At 50.4% G+C, this 6,000-nt stretch overlaps 1 protein-coding gene and 1 long non-coding RNA gene across 4 annotated transcripts in view; one reads left to right on the top strand and one right to left on the bottom strand.

Moving 5' to 3' along the window:
- OGDH (oxoglutarate dehydrogenase) overlaps window positions 1-3,690 on the bottom strand; it is an 84,567-nt gene extending 80,877 nt beyond the window's left edge. For all 3 annotated transcript variants that reach the window (XM_007524396.3, XM_007524397.3, XM_007524395.3), the window contains exon 1: window positions 3,585-3,690. The gene's annotated coding sequence lies outside the window, so the exon portion shown is untranslated. The remainder of the gene's footprint in view (window positions 1-3,584) is intronic.
- A 31-nt stretch (window positions 3,691-3,721) lies between these two features.
- Window positions 3,722-4,623, top strand: LOC132532785 (uncharacterized). Its single transcript, XR_009544709.1, has 2 exons — window positions 3,722-4,211; window positions 4,409-4,623. It is a non-coding gene; the product is annotated as an uncharacterized LOC132532785 (long non-coding RNA).
- The last annotated feature ends 1,377 nt before the right edge of the window (window positions 4,624-6,000 follow it).

The following is a 6,000-nucleotide window of genomic DNA, read 5'->3' on the forward strand; positions in this document are numbered from 1 at the left end:
AACATCAAACCAGAGCTGATCAGTGCTCCAGTAAAAAAAAAAAAAAAAAAAAAAAGGTGGGTGTGGGTGGCATAATGGTTCTGCAAAGTGACTCTTGCTTGAGGCTCCATAGGTTTAATCTCCTGCACCACATAAACTAGAACTGAGTAGTCCTCTGGTAAACAATACAAAAGAAAAAAAGAAAAAGTTCTAGGTTCAAACCCCAATATCATCAGAAGCCAGAGTTTAGCAGTGCTCTGAAAATAAAAAAGCAACCTAGATGTTCATCATCTAGTGTTATAATGGCAATAGCAGATCTGACTGCCAAGATTTAAGGATTGAAGGCTAGAAGGGGGTGTGGCTATAAAAAGGAAGCTAGAGGGATCCTTGTGGTGATAAGGATGATATAAACAGTATTCTTACAGCAATGTACTGGTTTTTGCAAGATGTTACTTGAGGAAATTGGCAATCCCTCCACACCACTTGTTACAACTACACTTATACAATAAATTTCTATGTAAGGCATCAGCAAGTCTTGGAAGTCGGGCAGTAGAGCAGCGGGTGCCGACAGTAGAGCGAAGGTGCCGCAAAGCGCAAGGTCGGCGTAAGGATCCAGGTTTGAACCCCTGGCTCCCCACCTGCAGAGGAGTCGCTTCACAATCGGTGAAGCAGGTCTGCAGGTATGTCTTTCTCCCCGTCTTCCCCCTCCTCTCTCCATTTTTCTCTGTACTATCCAACAGCGATGAGATAAATAACTACAACAATAAAACGGGCAACATTCAAGCCTTTCAAGCCTGAGGCTCTGAGGTCCCAGGCTCACCCCAGCACCACCATAAACCAGAATTGAGCAGTGTTCTGGTTAAAAAAAAGGGGGTAAAAAAAAAGGGGGGGGCAACAAAAGGGAATAAATATTTAGAAAAAAAATTGTACAAGTCTCAGGATTATTTCCTCCAAAGTTATTCCTGGGGCTTGTTGCCTGTATGGCTCTTTTCAGCAGCCGTTTTTAAAAACTATTTTTATTTATTTATTTATCTATTTATTCCTTTTTGTTGTCCTTGTTTTATTGTTGTAGCTGTTATTTATGTTGGACAGCACAGAAAAACTGAGAGAAGACAGACGGGGATAGACACCTGCTTCACCGCTTGTTTTTTATTGTTGTAGTTATTGTTACTGATGTTGGATAGGTCAGGGAAATGGAGAGTGGAGGGGAAACGGGGAGAGAAAGAGACACACCTGTAGGATCCCTATGCCAGTTGTTGTGCTTCGCGCCACCTGCGCTTAACCCGCAGCACTACCACCTGACCCCCTGCTTCAAGGCCTATGAAGCGACTCCCCTGCAGGTGGGGGGGTGGGCTCCAACCGGGATTCTTTTTTTTTTTAATATGTATTTTATTTATTTATTCCCTTTTGTTGCCCTTGTTGTTTTATTGTTGTAGTTATTATTGTTGTCGTTGTTGGATAGGACAGAGAAATGGAGAGAGGAGGGGAAGACAGAGAGGAGAGAAAGAGACACCTGCAGACCTGCTTCACCGCCTGTGAAGCGACTCCCCTGCAGGTGGGGAGCCGGGGTTCGAACCGGGATCCTTATGCCGGTCCTTGTGCTTTGCGCCACCTGAGCTTAACCCGCTGCGCTACAGCCCGACTCCCCCAACCGGGATTCTTAAGCTGGTCCTTGCGCTTTGCGCCACACGCACTTAACCCACTGGCTATCGGCCGACTCCCCAGCAACCATATTATTTATTTTTTAAAGATTTGATAGAGACAAAAGTTGACACCTGTAGACTTCACCTTTCATGAAGCTTTCCCTGGCAGGTGGGACATACCTGACACACACACCCAGCAAGGCAACCAGCGCGCTCTAGAACCTTCCCATCCATAACTCTTTTTGATTTGAGCACTGTTAAACTCTGGTTTATGTTAATGTCTGCAAGTGAACCTGGGACTTCCAAGGATCTGGCATTTGAAACTTGTGCAAAACTATGCTATTTCTCTCACCCATCTTCTGGCTTTAGTGTGTTTTGCCATTCAGGCCTTCAAACACAGACGGGCAGAGTCCAGGGGCTAAACGTGTCTGACAAAGCAGACACCCTCTCAGGTGGGCTATTTTGCTAGCTTGATAAATTTCTCAATTGGGGACAGGGGTAGATAGCAAAATAGTTATGCAGACTCTCATGCCTTGAGGCTCTAAAGTCCCAGGCTCAATTACCCCCCCAACCCGCCCCCGCACAACCATAAACCAGTACTAAGCAGTGCTCTGAATTCTCAATTGCAATTAATTCCAAATAAAAACTATCCCAAAAGTTTTAAAATAAATACTGCACTATTTTTTCCATCCTGTCTCCTGGACTTCATCACTCCAGACTGACTTTTTCTAAGTCATCATGACAGAGAAGGGGAAAGAAACCACAACTTCCTCCCATGAGGTGGGGGGTCAGGTTTGAATCTGGGTGGCAAACAACCAACCAAGTGAGCTATTTTGCCGGTTGTTCCCTCCTCTCCAAGTGGAGGTGTTGATAGTGATTAAAACTGATTCTGCATACACATATGAAGCTGCAATCCGCATTCTTCTGCGAGAAAAATGAGTCTTAAAAGACACTTAAAAGAATTTGCTCCGCCCCGGAGAGCCAAACTTCATCCCAAGGCCGCATCCCAGAGCTGGGAAAGGAGGGAGACTGGACGTTGGCCGAAGGTCAAGTCTTCAAAGCTCGAGACAGCAGCCCCAGACGCGCTGACTCCCCAACAACGCTCACACCTGGGCCCGCAGAGACATCTCGGTCGCGTCTCCTCAGAGGCGGCCACCGGGGCCCCACCGAGAGCGGGAGATCGACTTCCACCAGCGCCGGGTCAGCGTTGCACCGGAGGAAACAGGTGCGCGATCAGCGCTTCCTCACAGCTTAGCTGCTAAACCTCCAGAGGGAGAAAGGAGGGCGCTGCGGGGACCCCACTTACGGGGAGGGGGTGACCCGGAGAGCTGGGAGGATGGGTGCACCCGGCACAGCGGAGCGAGGGGAGGACGGGCAGAAAGTGTGGAGAGCGGGTGTTAGCGGGGTGCTAGGACCCTAGGGAAGCTCAAGGGCGTCGCCCCGGGAGCTCGGACCTGCCTGGACGGGCGCCTGTAGCGCCGCCCAAGCCCCAGCGTGCGGGGCGGACCCGCGTCCCCCAGCGCCTCGCCATGGGCGCGCCCGGCTACCCACAGCCAGCAGCCGCGGGCAGAGGACACGACCGGGAGGCCCCCACGTGATGCCCGCCGACCTTGGGGGTAACCCGCGCCGTGGGGCCCCTTCGCTCACATCCGCCGCGCAGCCCGCCCCCACCCGAGACGACCAATGACACACGGCGGCGACCCCCGCACGCACCAATCCCCACCCGCGCGGCGGCCCCCGCTGCACCATTGGCTGCCGTTCCCGTCTGTCAGGACGCATCCTCCCTCCTTTACCCCCCCAACCTTAAGCTGGGCTCTAGACAGCTTCGGCCCCTGTCACCGCGGCGCTAAGACAAGGAGGGGACGGCTGCGTCGCCCTGCGACGCTACCGAACCTCGACTCCCAGCCGACGGGTGTGAAAGCTCCCCTAGTGGGTTTGGTCTCTGCGGCAGCGCGCCTTTACCTGTCTCCGGCTCAGCTCCACCCGACTGAGGCGCGGATAGCCCGCTCCAAGATAAGCAAATTCTCGGCCCCACCCCGGCGTGTGACGTCAGCACGCTGCTCTAATTCGGCCGGGGAGGCCCATCCCTGTGGTAGGCATGTCCGTGACGTCATACAACCGCGCCGGCGTCGCTGAGGCGTGTCCTTCCGGGGGGCCCCAGAGCTCTACCAGAAGCGTCTGGGGAGAATGTTTGCGGGGGAGTGTGGATGTTCCTCGAATGAGAGACATCTGAGGGAGGACGCAGCCGGCCTGCTCTGTCCTAGGGCAGTGGTGGGCGGTGCGGTGCGATCTGGGCGGTCCCCGGAGCCTGGAGCGTCTATGAAGTCCTAGGGTGGACTGGGTTCCTGCACAAGGAGTGTCAAGCTAGTCATTGCCATCCTGATGTTATTTTTACATTGTGAGAAAGACGCTATCACTGGGACGCCTAGATATTTTTTACTTATTCCCTTTTGTTGCCCTTGTTTTATTGCTGTAGTTGTTGTTGTTACGGATGTCGTCGTTGTTGGATAGGACAGAGAAGTGGAGAGAGGAGGGGAAGACATACAACTGCAGACCTGCTTCACCGCCTGTGAAGCGACTTCACTCCAGGTGGGGAGCCGGGGACTCGAACCGGGATGCTTACGCCGGTCCTTGGGCTTTGCGCCACGTGCGCTTAACCCGCTGCGCTACCGCCCGACTCTCTAGATAATTTTTTAAATCTCATCAGGGTTATTGTAGGGACTGGGTTGTCTGCATGATGGTGACTCCACCTCTTCCACAGCCTTTTTTTTTTAAAATTTTTGCAGAGGGTGAGATACGGAAGAGACAAGAGAAACACCAGCAACACTACTCCGCTGCTTGTGATGTTTCCCTGCTGCCGGTGGGGAGGGGAGGGTATGATGAGGCTTGAACCCCGCACCTCGCTCTGAATAAATGTAAGGAGCCACTGCCTGTCCCCGACTCTTTCATTTTTTTTAATATTTATTTTTTTAAATATTATTTATTCCCTTTTGTTGCCCTTGTTGTAGTCTTGTTGTGGTTATTATTGTTGTTGATGTAGTTCGTTGTTGGATAGGACAGAGAGAAATGGAGAGAGGAGGGGAAGACAGAGAGGGGAGAGAAAAATAGACACCTGCAGACCTGCTTCACCGCTTGTGAAGCGACTCCCATGCAGGTGGGGAGCCAGGGTCTCGAACCAGGATCCTTATGCCGGTACTTGCACTTTGCGCCACCTGCGCTTAACCCTCTGCATTACTGCCCAACTCCCTTTAATATTTATTTATTCCCTTTTGTTGCCCTTATTGTTTTATTGTTGTAGTTATTGTTATTGATGTTGTCGTTGTTGGATAGGACAGAAATAAATGTAGAGAGGAGGGGAAGACAAGAGGGGCAGAGAAAGGCACCTGCAGACCTGCTTCACCGCCTGTGAAGCGACTCCCCTGCAGATGGAGAGCTGGGGGCTCAAACCCAGATCCTTACGCCGGTCCTTGCGCTTTGCGCCACCTACGCTTAACCCACTGCGCTATTGCCAGACTCCCAACTCATTCATCTTAAGAGACATTTCGGGCTGGGGAGAAAGAATAATGGTTGTGCAAAAAATTCACATGGCTGAGGCTCAGGTTCAGTCCCCAGCACCACCATAAGCCAGACCCAAGCAGTGCTCTGGTCTTTCTCTCTGTATCGCTCTCTCATTAAAATAAATATATTTTTTAAATTTTTTCTATTATTTTTATTGATTGGATAGAGGCAACCAGAAATCAAGAGGATGATTGAGAGGGAGACAGAGAGACACCTGCAGCACTACTTCACCACCCACAAAGCTTTCCTCCTGCAGGTGGGGACGGAGGGTTTAAACCTGGGTCTTTGCGAATTGTAACATGTGTGCTCAACCAGGTGCGCCACCACCCGGCCCCTAAAATATTTTTTTATATAAAAGAGATATTTTCTCAAAGCACAAGGACTGGCGGTTCCAGCCCCCAGCTGCCCACCTGCAGGGGAGTCGCTTCACAGGCGGTGAAGCAGGTCTGCAGTCTTTCTCTCCCCCTCTCTGTCTTCCCCTCCTCTCTCCGTTTCTCTCTGTCCTATCCAACAATGACGACATCAATAACAACAATAATAACTACAACAATAAAACAAGGGCAACAAAAGGAAAATAAATAAATATATAAAAGAAAAGAGATATTCCTACTTCAAAATATATGTGGGTGAGTATATATATCACAGTGTTGGCGAAATACGATAAATTTCAGTCAAGCACATTCAGAGAAAATCCACTGTGTGTGTGTGTTTGTGTGTGTCCAATTACCCTTGGGGCTTAGTGCTCCTGCTGCGATAACACCACTTCGGGCAGGTTTTTTTTTTTTTTTTATGTGGGTGTTGTTTAATAGGACAGAGAAAT

The sequence above is a fragment of the Erinaceus europaeus genome, chromosome 14 (assembly GCF_950295315.1).
Source record: "Erinaceus europaeus chromosome 14, mEriEur2.1, whole genome shotgun sequence".
Taxonomy (NCBI): Eukaryota; Metazoa; Chordata; class Mammalia; order Eulipotyphla; family Erinaceidae; genus Erinaceus; species Erinaceus europaeus.